Raw genomic sequence first — 15,986 nt, 5'->3', positions numbered from 1 at the left:
TTCGAACCTATGCATCAAGCCCCACTCAGGTTTCTCTCGTGGAAGACCGAGTTCAGTGTGGCCATCACCTCTGCAAGATGAGTGGGTGAGATCCAGGCCCTGTCCTGCAAGCAGCCGTATCTGACTTTCCACGAATCGAGGGTGGTACTGCGTACGCACCCCACTTTCAGGCCAAAGGTCCCGTCGGTATTTCACCTCAACAAGCATTTGATGTTGCCTGTTTTCTTCCCGAAGCCTTTGTCACCGGCGTATAGGACCTTGCATTTGCTGGATGTTGCTTGTGCCTTGAACTTCTACGTGGCACGCACAAAGATTTTTGGAAGACTTTGCAATTGTTTGTGAACTTTGGACCTGTGAATCATGGAAAGGCCTTGTCCAAGGCTTCCATCTCAAGATGGCTCTCCGGCTGCATCATGCACTGTCATCAGCTGGCTAACCGGCCTTTGCTGGGCCATCCGAGAGCCCACTCCACCAGAGCAATCGCTGCGATGACAGCATTCCTATCTGGTATGCCCCTGCTCGACATCTGCAGGGCTGCAATGTGGAGGTCCACGCATACCTTCATGCGATTCCACTGTGTCGACAGGGATTCCAGGGAGGAGTCCAGAATCTGCCCAGCAGTCCTACACAATCTGTTCGCTTGAGGTGAGTCTGTTCTAGGGGTAAGTGTTAATTGCTTCTGTTGAGCCTTGCCACCTCCTGTGGTTGTGTACTGTGTGCTGCTGTGTATTCGTTATTCATGAGCATGTGAATCCATGCAATACCCCATGCTGAAGAAGGTTTAAGTTACTTAACCTGTAACTATGGTTCTCCAGCATGGGTCTGGCATGGATTCGTATGCAAATCCTCCCTGTGGCCCCTCTGTGGCTCTTCTTGGTCATACTTTAGGTGCTTACCAAATCTGAAGATAGCTGCCAGAGGCGGGGCTTAGGGAGAGGTCTGTCATTGGATGTGGGCAGGACGACCCATAGGACGGTGAAACTGTTTTTTCTTTTACCGAGGATTCCCAGCCTGACAACTGGGAATATTCATGAGCATGTGAATCCATGCCAGATCCATGCTGGAGAAATTAGGTTACTCACCATAGTGACTAACGTACTTCTAGTCCATAGTCGCTTTTTTACCAGACTGTATGGGCGTCCCTCGCTATGGGTGGGAAACTAAACCTTTTTCACCAGAAAAACATGTCTTCCCCTTTAAATCTTGATGCACTCCCCTGGCTACGCCCACCGGTGCCACTCCTCAGTCCCCTTTGACGCGCCGACAATATAATTGCTTAATTACAGTTTTATTAAGGGGGAGGATGGTGGGACGTATGGAGGAAAGGGGACCATGGACTAGGAGTAGGTTAGTCACTACGGTGAGTAACATATAATTACTCCTACGTCCCGTCACCCTTCCTCCATACTGTATGGGCCATTACAACTGAATGCAGCCCTGGGGAGGAGAGTTGCCCCTCTAAGAAAACAAGTTCTCCAGCATGGGGTCTGGCATGGATTCACATGCTCATGAATATTCCCCGTCGTCAGGCTGGGAATCCTCGGTAAAGAAAAAACCAGTATCAGTTTCGATTCTGATCTGTCTTTCGTAGTAATAACCAATCACTGATCTCTGCGTCATACTGACCACAGCCAATGACTGCCCTCTCCCTAAGCCCCGCCTCTGGCAGCCATCTTCAGATTTTTACCGCACGTTCATGTGTTGGGATCCTCGTGCTATTGCTCTCGAGCGTTAGTGCTATTTTTTTCACGTTTTTTCTCAAAAACTTCGTTTTTTCGGTCAAAAGAGCCTCAAGCTCCACCGACTCTCCATCCGATCAACGGGGACCTGTGTCGGATTCGTCTGCGCCCCTCAAGGGTGAAGATTCGTTGAGCTACGCTTTTGGAGGACTCCAGAAGTTTCTCTGGCCCGGTCATGGCCCAGGAGAAGGGAAGCTCGACGCCCGGAAAGCTGTTCAGGGTCTGCCCTGGATGCCAGCTGCAGAACGTCTTCAAGGAGGACAAACACTCTTTTTGTCTTTACTGCCTACATGAGGACGAGACGCACGTGGAGAAGGACTGTGCGTTTTGCGGCAACATGTCGGAGCGGACCATGAAGGACCGCCATCAACGTCTCGCCAACTGGCTAGAAGGGAAGAGCCCGTCCGGCGAGAAGAAGAGGAAGAAATCCGAGCGGTCTTCTAAGACCTTTGAGGACGCCCCGGCGACGGGGGTCCAACATAAGGCCAAGCACCGCGAGTCCGCTGGCACCGGGAGCGCCGAACGGTCGGGCTCTACGGGCGCCAGGCAGGGCGCACCCTCCCCGGCACCATCAACCACGAGCCAACGCTCTGGGTCGGGTAAGAGGAAGGCCGAGCACCCGGCGAAGCTCCTGGAGAGGCCCCGGTCGAGCTCGAAGGCGGAGGGGGAGCGAGGCAGTGCCCCCCCCCTCAAGGATAAGGTGGTGAGCGCACCTAAGGTGGTGAAGGCCTTAATCCATCCGGCCAAGCCCTCTATCGAAAGTGTCGCGGCGGCCCTGGCTCAGCCTGTGGAGGCTAGACCAGTGGTGGCGACTTCGGGGCTCAGTTTCCCTGCCACCTTGGAGGGAGTCCTCTTTTGTGCCCATCGATAGGACCCCCGTGAAATCCCCCGAGGGGAAGAAAAAGGGGGGGCAGGGCGTCGTAGATTCGGCTTCAACCTCGGAGGAGGAACTGGTCGAGGTCTTAAGCCACGGCCTCGGCGTGGAAGAAGACCGGCCCGTCGGTGGGTACCGACGGGGCCCCTGATCGCCCGTCGGATTCCCCTCTGCCAGCGCCGCAAGACAACTCGGCGGCCATTTTGTTGGCTATACAGTCCTTATGCTCAGAGATAAGGACGAGACTACCGTTGCCGACGGAGGAACCTCTCCCGTCGGGGGACCCAGAACCGGGACCTTCTGGTGTTCCCCCTACCAAGAAAAGAAGGATCCACCCTCCACCTCCTTTTCAGCCGTCGCGCCCCGTCCAGCCCTCCTCCCCGTCCACCCGAGGGGATGATACGGGGACTGACACGGCAGCGACGGGTACGGACGAGGTGTACGACGAGGATGTACCGTCGTCGCCTCCCACCAGGGCTTCTCCGCCCGACGAGATTGGATCGTTCCACTCCATGATCGCCAGGGCATCCGAGCTTTTCCAACTCTGCCCTGAGGAGAAGAAGAAGGAAGGTTTCCTTTATCAGCGGCGCGAGGCCAAGAGGAAGACGGTCCTCGCAGTGCCTCTATTGGACGACATTTGGGATGAGGGCCTCACCCTCCTCAAGAACCCTTCCACGACGCCAGCTAGAAGAGACCGGTACGAGAAGAAGTACCGGGTCCCGGACACGGCCCCCCTGTGCCTCCGTGCGCAGCCTACCCCGGACTCCGTCGTCTCCGCGGCGGCCAGGAAGAAAGCGGGGGGGGGGGTGCGGCCTCCACATCGGCTTCCCCACCGGACGGCGAGGGAAAGAAATTGGACGCTATGGGACGCAGAGTCATCTCGTCTGCAGCGACGACGGTTAAAGCGGCCAACGCCTTGGCTATCGTGGCCCGCTACGACAGGGAGCTCTGGTACAAACTGGCTCCCCTGCTGGACTTCCTGCCGGACGACAAGAGGGCAGAGGCCCTGGAGATCCTGCAGGAAGGTGAGGTGGCTTCGGACCACGCCATTACCGTTGCGATGGACATCGCCGACACTGGGTTCCGCCAGTTGGGCAACGGCGTTTGGCTTAGGCGGCGTGGATGGCTCAAGGCTACGGACTTCCGTCAAGACGTTCAGACCAGAGTCCTGGACATGCCCTTCGATGGGAACAACCTGTTTGGGAAAACAGTGGACGATTCCCTTCAGGCCATTAAAGCGGACACTGAGACGGCCCGGGCCCTTGGAGTTCTGCAACAACGACGGACGCCCTTTCGGAGCAGCGGAGGCAAGGGCGCCTCCAAAGGTTCCGGCAGCGGTTTCTCCACCTACCGTCAAGCGGCCCGCTCGTCGTCTCAGGAGGCCTACAGAGGACGAGGCAAGTCTGGCGGACCCCGCCGTCGTCGCCAAGGTCAAGGCGGCAAAGCCTCGTCGAAGCAGGATTGAACCGGCCGTGGGGTCGGGCCCCCACCGAAGCACCCCGGTGGGAGGCCGGCTGGCGAGCTTCGTCAGCGTGTGGGAGTCCATCTCCACCGACCGTTGGGTGCTGGACGCCTTGGCCCGGGGCCACGCGCTCGAGTTTCAAAGAAGGTGCCCGCGCGTCCCCCCCGTGGCCAGGAAAGAACTTCACGTCCCTCAACTTCTCCTGGAGGTAAAGGCGATGCTCAGGAAGGGCGCCATCGAACTCGTCCCAAAGAGACTTCGGGGCTCCGGAGTTTACTCGAGATACTTCCTCGTGAAGAAGAAGACGGGGGGATGGCGCCCCATCCTGGACCTGCGACGTCTGAACAAGTTCATCAAGGCGCAGAAGTTCCGGATGGTCACCCTCCAGCACGTCCTGGGTCAGCTGGAGGAAGGAGACTTCCTGTCGTCGTTGGATTTGGAGGATGCCTACTTCCATATTCCCATCCTAAAGGGGCACCGAAAATTCCTCAGGTTTGTGGTCCAAGGGCATCATTACCAGTTCAAAACCCTCCCCTTCGGACTACGGTCGGCACCCAGAGTATTCACCAAGTGCCTCGCACCGGTGGCGGCGCAGCTGAGCCGCGAGGGGGTCCACGTCTACCCCTACCTGGACGACTGGCTCATCCGAGCCAAGACGAGGGAGCTCGCCGTGGTTCACACGGCAAGGACCGTCCAACTTCTCACGGACCTGGGATTCTCCGTGAACTACGCCAAATCCCACCTGGTACCCGCGCAAGACGCTCTGTTTCTGGGAGCGAGGCTCAACACAGTGTCCCTTCTGGCCTCCCCGTCGGAGGAGAGGACCAGGACCATCCTGGGCAAGGTGCGGCGGATGTTGGTGGCCGACGCGGCCAAGGTGAGGTCCATCAAGTCCCTCCTCGGAATGATGTCTTCCTGCATCTACCTCATTCCCATGTGCAGGCTCCGGATGCGCCCGTTGCAGGAGTTCCTGGATGCGCGCTGGATCCAAACGACGGGCAGCTTCGAGGAAAGGATCACACTCGACGAGAGTTTCCGACGAGCGATCCGGTGGTGGGGCACCCGCGCGCATCTGACGGCGGGCATGGACTTCCAGACAAGAGAAAATAGAAGAGGGCTCAAAAGGTGGGGCCCTCCCGTCCCCTGCACACTATTTACTGATGCCACATAGGGCCTTCAAATATATAGATATAAATCTATCAATGTATAAATATATAACAGCAGTTTTGTTAGTTGAGCATATAACGATTTATTTGGCAAAGAAGAAAACAAAATAAAATTTGCCAAAAAGCACAATCTGTTATACAAAGTAATTCATGACGTATGACATATTAAAACAAATTGCGATGAAGCAATAAATGATGAAGAGATGATGCTGTCCAATTGTGGGGTGGCCGACGCGTTTCGAGGGTAACCTCTTCTTCATAAGGGCCCAATTGAATCGAGTTGCGGGACGGGTAGCCAAGGTATCAGGGGCATCCGTGTGGTCAACAAATATTTGAAACAATTGTACGATGCAGGGCATCTGCAAAGAGACACGTACTGCTGGCACCTATACAGTGTGTAGAACACTGTTAGTGGAAACTGAAACCGGCAGGCAATGGCTCCGCACGGTCGTGACCTAGGAAACGAGACTTGCAGACCCCAGCCCACCAGGAGACAGTGACCACGGATGCCTCCCTGGAAGGGTGGGGAGCGCACACCGAAAATCTGCACGCAAGAGGCCTTTGGCTCCCGACGGAGAAATCCCTACATATCGACGTCCTGGAGCTCCGTGCAGTGTTTTGGGCCCTCAGGTCCTTCCTTCCGTCCCTCAAGGGCAAGGTGGTGAGGATCTTCACCGACAACACCACCACCATGTTTTACATCAGGAAACAGGGCGGAACCAGGTCCCCAGCACTGTCCAAGGAGGCGCAGGACCTGTGGCATTGGGCCGTCGCCCAAAGGATATTTCTGGTGCCGTTTCATCTGGCAGGGATAAAAAACACCATCGCCGACTCACTCAGCAGGGAGCTGCGCTCGTGCCACGAGTGGGAGCTACGGCAGGATCTAGTGGATCGCCTCTTCCGACGGTGGGGCACACCCCAGATCGACCTGTTCGCGACGGCGACGAACTCCAAGTGCCGGAGGTTCGCCAGCAGGTTCCCCCAGGCGAGGAGCATGGGCGATGCTTTCTCGTTCCCCTGGGAGGGCCTGTTCCTCTACGCGTTCCTTCCTTTGCCACTGCTAATCCGGCTCGTCAACCAGCTCAAGAGGTCACGGTGCAGGATGATCCTCGTCGCACCTGCGTGGCCGAGGCAGATATGGTTCCCAGACCTTCTGGACTTGTCAGCGTCCCCGCCAATCAAGCTGCCGGTGGACACACATCTACTCTCCAGGGAAGGAGGCGCCATCCTCCACCACGACCCGAAATCGCTGAACTTGCAGGCCTGGCTCCTGCAGCGCTATAGTTTGGAGGATACGACATACCGGCCGACTGCAGAGAGGTTCTTGCAAAGGCCAGGGCGTCCTCGACTCTTAAATGCTACGGACACAAATGGAAGAGGTTCTCTGTCTGGTGCCACGCACAGAAGATTAACCCTCTACGGATTACGGCTCCCCAAGTACTGCCGTACCTGCTGACGCTGGCCAAAGCTGGACTGGCACACGCGTCCATCAAGATTCATCTTGCTGCGATCTCCCGATACACCAGAACCACGGGGCGGACGTCCTTGTGGTCTCATCGTCTGGTGAAAGAGTTCATGAAGGGACTGTTCAGATCGTTCCCGCCGGTGAAGGCTCCGGCCCCGGCGTGGGAGCTCAACGTGGTGCTGACCAAGCTCATGGGACCTCCGTTCGAGCCTCTGCACTCGGCTCCGTTGAAATTTCTGTCGTGGAAAACAGCGTTTCTTGTGGCCATCACCTCCGCACGACGAGTGGGAGAGATCCAGGCCCTTTCCTGTAAGGCCCCGTACTTGACTTTTCACGACACGAGGGTAGTGCTCAGGACGCACCCCTCCTTCATGCCCAAGGTACCGTCGGACTTCCATCTCAACGAACCCTTGGTGTTGCCTGTGTTCTTCCCGTCGCCTTTGTCGCCGGCTGAGAGGACTTTGCACTCGCTGGATGTGGCTAGAGCGCTGAAGTTCTACGTGGACCGCACAAAGTGTTTTCGGAAGACGTCACAACTCTTTGTGAACTTTGGACCTGTCAATCAGGGGAAGGCTCTCTCGAAGGCTTCCATTTCCAGATGGCTCTCCGTCTGTATCATGTACTGTCACCGGTTGGCAAACCGACCGCTGCCTGGCCGTCCGAGAGCCCATTCCACCAGAGCGATCGCAGCTACCACGGCGTTCCTATCTGGTGTGCCCCTGCTTGACATATGCAGGGCTGCTACGTGGAGGTCGACGCACACCTTCACGAAATTCTACTGCGTCGACCGGGATTCCAGGGAGGAGTCCAGGGTCGGCCAAGCAGTGCTACGCAACCTGTTCGCCTGAGGTGAGCCTGGTGACGAGGTAAGATGCTTAATGTTGAGTTTGATGTAATGCTTAATGTTGAGCCTTTGCCACCTCCCGTGGTTGTGCATGTGTGTACTGCTATGTATTCTTTATTCATGAGCATGTGAATCCATGCCAGACCCCATGCTGGAGAAGGAACAAGTTACTTACCTGTAACTGTTGTTCTCCAGCATGGGTCTGGCATGGATTCACATGCGAACCCTCCCGCCTACCCCTCTGCGGCTCTTCACTTGGTCATACTGCCACTTCACGTGCTTCCAAATCTGAAGATGGCTGCCAGAGGCGGGCTTAGGTAGAGGGCAGTCATTGGCTGTGGTCAGTATGACGCAGAGATCAGTGATTGGTTATTAATACGAAAGACAGATCAGAATCGAAACTGATACTGGTTTTTTCTTTACCGAGGATTCCCAGCCTGACGACGGGGAATATTCATGAGCATGTGAATCCATGCCAGACCCAAGCTGGAGAACAACAGTTACAGGTAAGTAACTTGTTCCTTCTTCAGAACGGCCTGGCCAAATGCTGCATCAGATGTGGTATCCAGCAGTAGTGTTTGCAAAAGGTAGATGGGGAAGCCCAAGTAGCCGCCTTGCCGGTCGTCTGCCATGGAACGTGTCTCTGGAAGGCCACAGCTGTGGCTTTGGCTCTAATGGCGGGGATGTGCATGTTTGCTGGCAAAGATTTGTGCTGCCCTTCATACACCTCCTTGATGGCTATCACCATCCACCTTGCTATTGAAGCCTTAGAGGCTTGACAGACTGGTTTTGACCCGCCAAAAGTGATGAACAAGGCATCTGATTTACCGAAGCCTTTTGTCCTGTCCAGGTAAAATCTTAGAGCATGCCTGACATCCATACAGTGCAATACTTTGAGCCTCATCGTTTGGATACGGAAAGAATGTTGGAAGTAATCTCTCCTCGTTAAGGTGAAAAGATGACACGACCTTAGGGAGAAATGAAGGGTGCGTCCTAAGCACCACTTTGTCCCGGTGAAATGTGGTATACGGCGCTGAAGCCACCCACGCCTGCATATCACAGATCCTGTGCGCTGATGTAAGGCCAACCAGAAGTAACCAGCCTGATATCTGCTGACGCCATTGTAAAAGCAAGCGAAAATATCGAGGCTGAGTACCACAAAAGGAAATACACCAAACACGGGTTTATAAAGATTCACAGATCTTTAATTACGTCTGCACAGTTTACAAAGAACAAAACAGATACAGATAGCTATCTGGCCCTAAGTACATCACAGTGAATACCAGCCCTTCTGTGTGAGAAGTGAGAGGTACTGGACATCTAGACATTCCTACATTTATACAGTTTCAGTAATAATGTCCAGCCCCGCTGCAAGTTAATAATCCATGGTCTACAGTTTGTGCCGAGTTCACTTATGGCTTGTACGACAATATGCACACGGATTATCTTTGATTCACATACAAACAGGTTAAAATGGCAACAGTGTATTCCCAGATTTAACAGTAAGCCTTAGCACATGTCCCTCACAATGCAGTTCAGCCAGTGTCCACGTTAGATATTTGTTTCACATTGTTTCAATGCATATTCGTGGATCAGGTTTATTGGCGCAGACAATCCTTAGACCACAAGTCAGGCATGGGACAAGGTCTCTTTACCCAGTCTAAACATTCGGCCAACGGACAGCCTAACCATTAACTAGGGTGCAAAGTTCGGGAAGGCTTGGTTACTTGCTGGAAACACTGTCCACCCTTTTAGAACACAGAGTTACATTTGCACAGAAATCAAAATGGCGGATGATCCCAAAATGGCAGCGAAGTCGATCTAAATCAGAACTTTGCAGCGCGGTTTTCTTCGCAGCGCGACTGGGCTTAGGCCAATATACACAAGAAAGGAGGCACAATATGATTTCCCGTTTAACACCATAGGCTCAAAAGGCTTGTGGGCCAGGGTGCTCAGCACCACGTTAAGGTCCCAGACTGGATGAGGGCACTTGACCGGGGGATACATTCTGGTTAGACCCGCCAAGTGGTTTTTCACCACCGGATTGGAGGAGCAGAAAATGTTATCGCCAGAGTTTTTGTAGGCCTCTATGGCCACCAGATATGTACGACAGGGGTCTGCCTGCACGCCATAGTGAGCCTGATGCGCCATGCAGTGAGCATGCCAGAGGATCTATCTTGTGTTCCTTGGCCCAGTGATAGAACCTGTTCCATTTGCTTTTGTACTGACTCCTTGTGGTGCTGCTTCATGCCCCCTGAATTATAGCCAAGTTGTCCTGTGACAGGTGCAGATGTTTCATGGTGACTTGTTCAGGAACCACGCTTCCAGGGCTAACTTCTGCAGAGCGGGGCGAACCACTGTGCCTCCCTGCTGGAATAGTAGCAGGGCTGGACCCACCGGGAGGGGGACCGGAGGCTGATCCAACAGCCAGAGGAGTTCCAAGAACCAAGGTCTGGTTGGCCACCACAGCGCTATTAAGATGAGCCGAAGCCTCTGTGATTCCTTTACCTTGCAGATGACCCTGTGAATCAACGCAGTGGTGGGGGAAAGCGTATAAGTCTGTATCGTTCCATTGAATCTGCAATCGTCCCCCAGAGACTCCATGCCTTGACCTATCCAGTAAGCAAACTGGTGACATCTCCTGTTGCTTCTGGAGGCAAATAGTTCCAGCTGCAGGTGTCCCGATCTGAAGATCTCTCCCAGAGTATCCTCATTCAACTGCCACTTGGAAAAAAGACACAAGATTACAGGCAGGTCTACAAAAAGTCTCTTGCCTCCGGGGACCTGCTGTAGGCACGTTAGGTGATATAATATGGCCTTTAGAACTTGCCTATACACAAGTGTTTCAAGGCAAGATGAGGCAAGGGAGGGGGAAGAGACGGAAGATGGAGATAACAAGCTTACTAGGCCCGGTGACATTGAGATTGCGCAAATGCAGGTGAAGGGGAAAAGTGCGGATTGTGGGCAGTGCAGTACATGGTACGACAGTAAATATAATAGAATAAATAAGAGCAATAAGTAAAAGAGTGGCCAGCTAGTGGCAAGTGCAGTCATCAGGTGTCTGTTGGTAGGGGGCTGTAGGGATACAGATAAACCGTCCCCAAGTGCGGGGGATGTCAGGGAGGCAGTGCATGGGTGCAACTGGCGGGGAGGGGACCTGGGCCCGAGATCAGAGGGTAGCCAGGTGACCAGTGCAGTTTCTGTTCAGCAGGGGAGAGTAGGGGAGAAAGCAGAAGCAAAAAGGAAGGTTTTGAGGTGCTTCCGGAACCAGAGATGGTTCTCCTCAAGTTTCAGGGAGGCAGGGAGGCCATTCCAGAGGGAGGCCCCAGCCGAAGAAAGAGAGCTACCACCAAATCGTTGCTTGGAGAAGCGACGGACTCTGGGTGAGTTGGAGGCGGATGAGAGAAGAGCTTGAAGGAAGATATTTAGGAAAGAGAGTTGAAGGTATTGAGGCCCCAGGCCCCAGAAGGCCTTGTGAACAATGCAGAGGGTTTTAAACTTAATCCTCGAAGTCACTGGGAGCCAGTGCAGAGATTTCAGTCCTGGAGAGATACTCCAGGACTGGGCCAGGCCAAGGACCAGTCTTGCAGTCCTGTTCTGGATGAGTTGCAGAGGGCGGAGAGTAGAAGCAGGCATATTTAGTAAGAGGCTGTTGCAGTAGTCCATCCTAGAGAGAACCAGTGCTCTGGAGACAGTGAGATTCTAGGGAAAGGAGAGGAAAGGAAGAATACCTCTGAGGAGGTACAGCTGGTAGTGTGACTTCTTCGAGACGTCAAAGATGTGAGGAGAGAAGGAGAGTGTGGAGTCGAAGATGACCCCAAGGTTTTTAGCCTCACAGGTGGGAGCAGGAAGAGGGCCAAGAGAGCAAGAGAGGCTGTCCAGAGAGGGACAGGAAAGGAGGGAGCAGGTGTGCTGATGAGGATAATCTCGGTTTTACTGGCATTAAGGCAGAGATCATTGGCGGCACACCACTCCTGGATAGCAGACAGACAGTCAGAGATGAGAGAAGGAGAAGGAGAAGTATTGGTGGAAGGAAGCCTGAAAATGAGTTGCGTGTCATCCGCATAGAACTCAAGGTTGAGGTAGTGAGCAGCAATGCGGTGGGCAAGAAGTGCCAGATATTGGTTGAACAGCTAGGGAGGTTAGACCCCTGGGGAATGCCACAGTTAGAGATAGAAGAGAGGAATGACCCAAGTTAGAACTGAGAGGGTCGATCGGAGAGGGAAGAGGTCAGCCAAGCCAGGGCCTGATCAGTGATACCCAGGTTATCACGGAGGCATTTGAGCAGGATGGCATGGTTGACTGTGCCAAAGGCAGAAGAGAGGTCAAGTAAGATGAGGACACAGGGGGTGTTGGAATCGAGGTTGGAGAGCAGGTCTTCACGGGTGTTCAGAAGAGCAGTTTCTGTGCTTCTGGCAGCTATGAAGCCAGACTGATGGTTATGGCGACAACCAACAGATTCAGTGTGAAGATTAAGCTGAGAGATGGCCAGCTTTTCCAGGAGTTTGCCCAGGAAAGGAGTGATTGAGATTGGGCGATAGTTAGCCGGGCAAGACGGGTCGGCAGAGGGTTTCTTAAGAAGAGGTTGCACAAGAGAATGCTTCAGGGGGGAAGGGAAGACTCCAATGGCCAAGGAGTGGTTGCAGAAGTCAGCCAGAGCAGGGTCGAAGGTGTCAATGTGGTCCTTGATGGATTTGGAGAAACAGGGGTGAACCTATTTTGACGAGACTTTCATAGATCAGACTTGTCTAGAAACCTTGTCTTGGGTGAACAGGGGAAAGGCAGAGAAGGAGGGAGGATAGGTGACCGATGATCTTTCACCCTTGGATCCCACTCTTCTGAGCTCAGATCCTCAAAATGTTCTTAGCCATATCAGGACCTACCTTTGGTAGTGATGTTTCTTGCTTCCGAGGATCTGATAGGTTCAAAATAACAAACAATAGGTTAACAAAAGTTCCAGAGCTCTTCTCTGATTGTACATTGGTGATAGCTCTTCACCCCTGAGCCCCCCTCTTCCGGGCTCAGACCCCTCTCGAATATCAGCCTCCCTCAGTCGGGTTCACTCTGGCATTTATTCAAAAGACTTTCTTTGTTGCAGTTTTCTCTGTTGCATTCACGGGTCGGTGGGCAATGGCTTTTCACCCTTGGGTCCCCCTCCGTCGGGTTCACTACGGCTTTTCACAAATACTTTCCCCTGTTACGTTCAGGAGTCTTACTGTCATTTTTTACCATGTTTCACAAATCTTAATGTCCTCTTAAACAGTTCACTGTGGACATCCCTCTGTCGGGTTCACTCTTGTCAACACACTATTCAGCGGGACTTTAGGCTTCACCCCTTTCCATCGGCATCCCTCCGTCGGGTTCACTTTTGCCCCCTTTCTGGCGCCTCTCCCAAGGCCTTCTGGTAACGGTAGTTTGAACAATAGGGTAATCGCCCAGCATTTCTCGAGGCAGCACCCACGTGGTGCCGCACTCCTCTGTAGCTGGTTTTCCCCTCTTGTATAAACAGTTCTTTGTACCTTCTTCAATCGCATTACGTTTTTTGAATTTTTCCTCAATTAGCCATTTGCTACTTTTTACTAAACATAGTTCAGTTTCTTTTTGGCTTTCCCCTCGACTCACCAGCTGTGATGAACCGCTTCGCTTGTCTTGTCTCCGGAGTTAAGGCTTGTACCACGGTGGCAGGTATCTCTCCCTGGCATGGTTATCAGTGGAGGGAGGGCCCATGCACCGTTGACATCTGCTGCAATACACGCTGGCTATTGTTCGTAGTCTTATAATTCCATCAACAGAGGTTGCGCAGGCCTGTCCTAAAGGGCAAGGTCTTGTCTCTCCTGTCACCCTTTCGCTTGTGGCCACCATTCTCCTCTTCTTGAACTGCCATGCTGGTTTAGCTCTCTTGTCATGCAGACTATCTTGCTCGTATTGTGTTCTCGTGCTCCACCTTTTATCCCTATGGGGAAGGGAAAGGGCCGTCAGGTGTGGACGATTCTGGTCAATTGCCTGACTTTGCCTGGCCCTTGTGTTGGGACATGTCAGGTAAACGGCTCACGATGTGTGAAAATGTTCATGTCGGAAAAGAGGGTGGGGGGGCAGAGTGTTTGAGTATCCTACGTGGTAGGATGGGGAAAAGGTGTTATGAGAAGGGGGCTACTGCGTCTCACCCGTCGGTGTCCCACTTCCACTCCCCAAGAACCCCCATCCAGGTGATTCTCCCTCACTGGTCCACCCCCAGGCACTGCATCCAATAGCGATGGCCGTGTGCTGGCCACCTGGATGACAGAGCCCCGGGGCCTAGTTAAGGAGACACCTTCAGGTTTCTCCCAGTGGGAAGTAACTGGAACTTGTTGAGGTTGATGGAGAACCCCAGTTTGTATAGCATCTGCATAAGTGTGGAAGCTATGAGCTGGACTCCCTCGGGTGACTCTGCTCGGATGAGCCAGTCGTCGAGGTATGGATAAATGTGGTTGCCCTCCGCCCGGAGCAGGGCTGCTACGGCATTCGTTAGCCGTGTAAAGATCCTCAGAGCTGAATTAAGCCCAAAAGGCAGAACCTTGTATTGGAAAGGACAGCCCATGATCATGAACTGGAGGAAGGAAGGATGGGGCTCCCAAATCGGGACGTGCAAGTACGCATCTTTCAGATCCAGGGAGCACATCCAGTCTCCCCCACACAGTGTCTCTGCGATGAGCGCTGTAGTAACCATCTTGTACTTTTGAAGGGGAAGGGAAAATGTCAAGGTAGAAAGGTCTAGTACAACGCTCACGCCCGCCTGGTTCTTTTTCTGTATGGCGAAGATACGGGAATAGAAGCCGCCCATGCCTCGTTGTGAGGCTGGAAACTCCCCCACTGCCTGACTCGCCATGAGCAAGCAGATCTCCACCAGAGGAGTTGCTTTCCCAATCTGTGGGAGTGGGAGGGGGGGTGGAAGTATCGGCAGGTGGAAGCCCGAGTAAACCACTGAGAGAATCTACGGGTCCACAGACCTTGCCTGCCAGGAATGCAAATGAAGGGCAACCCTGCCCCCACCGGAGAACTGTAGATCTGGATGGCACTGTCACTGTTTCTTTCCTTCTGAGGCTGGTGCATGGGAGGGGAACTGGAAGAACCCCTTATTTGATGACTTACACTGCGTTGGTGCTGGCTAGGCGACTTGCGCTCCTGAAAGCCCCTGAAGCGACCCAAGGTACGACCTCTGTCAGAACGTGAGTGACTCTGGCTATAGGTCTTGGGCGCAGACTTGGTGAGAATTGACAGGGACTTAGCTGTCTGGGAGCTGTTTTTCTTTTTTATCAAGCTCCTCATCCTTTGTTGAATGAAACAAGCCCCCCCTACCCCCCCGTCCCTCTCAAATGGCAGGTCGAGTATGCAATCCTGCACATCAGGGTTAAAGTTGGTTGCCTTCAGCCAAGCTGTTCTCCTTATGTCGGTGGCGACAAAAAAATCGCCCTGCCTGCGGTGTCAATGTGTGCCACTGTTGACTCCATGATAACCTGGGCCACTATCTTTGCCTCTGCCAGACCTGCCTTGTGGCGGAAGCTCAAGAAGGAAGTCTGCTATCTCCCGCCAAAGCTTTTGGTTGACCGTGGCAAGCATTGCGTCTACATTGCCCTGTTTTAGGTGGAATGTAGCATTAGAATAGATTGTCTTCCCATAGGCCTCTAGGAGTTTTTCTTCCTTTCTCAAGAGGGCCGATGTGGAGGCTTGTGGCTTAGAATGCATAGAAGCTGCTGCTATAAATGAGGAATGAGGTTGAGGGTGCACTGCCAGAATGAGAGCATCTCCCTCCGCCTGCCTGTACTTGACATCTAGCCGCTTGTTGTTAGGCTGAGTGGAATGTGGCTTCAACCAGCCTTTTTTGGCCAAAACTACGACATCCTTCTGCAGAGGGATGCCGGTTCTTGTGGTTTAGCGGATTGTCAGTACCTCTGCCAATACTTGCCTCTGGTTGTTCAACCTGGAGCTGAGGATCCCCAGATATTCAGCGACGTCCGCTAGCCTCTCGTGGAAGGACCTAGCTGAGGAGGAAATGTCCTGGTTCTCATCGTTGTCCATGTCCCCCGCTGTGTCCAGCAGGACAGGTGCTGCTGGTGGAGTATTCGGGGGGCGGGGGGACGAGAGGGTGCTGCGGGCAGCTGTGGAGTAGTGCTGACTGGCAGTGTCGGTGATGGCAGCGGGGGCTGCGCCTGGGGCGGAGTTGCCATGACGATAGGCACCTGGAGATGTACCGGGGCCTGGACCATGACAGGAGGGTGAGGCAGTACAGGAAGGAGCATGTGCTGGACGACCCCCCGGAGTATAGTGCCCGTTTGAGGGGATCTCATGAGGTGACTATCTTGTCAAAGAACCTATCCTCGCAAACTGGTGAGGAGCCGGTGGGCGGGGGAGCGGGTCCTTGAATCCGTACCTGTTGCTGTGCTCTCACTGCCACTGGTC

The 15,986-nt window shown here is 53.7% G+C and overlaps 1 protein-coding gene across 6 annotated transcripts in view; it reads left to right on the top strand.

Moving 5' to 3' along the window:
• LRRC36 (leucine rich repeat containing 36) overlaps nucleotides 1-15,986 on the top strand; it is a 1,132,044-nt gene that overhangs the window by 488,890 nt on the left and 627,168 nt on the right. The window lies entirely within an intron of this gene.

The sequence above is a fragment of the Ambystoma mexicanum genome, chromosome 1p (genome assembly GCF_040938575.1).
Source record: "Ambystoma mexicanum isolate Mex_15411 chromosome 1p, UKY_AmexF1_1, whole genome shotgun sequence".
NCBI lineage: Eukaryota > Metazoa > Chordata > Amphibia > Caudata > Ambystomatidae > Ambystoma > Ambystoma mexicanum.
This window is presented reverse-complemented; position numbering and strand designations above follow the sequence as displayed.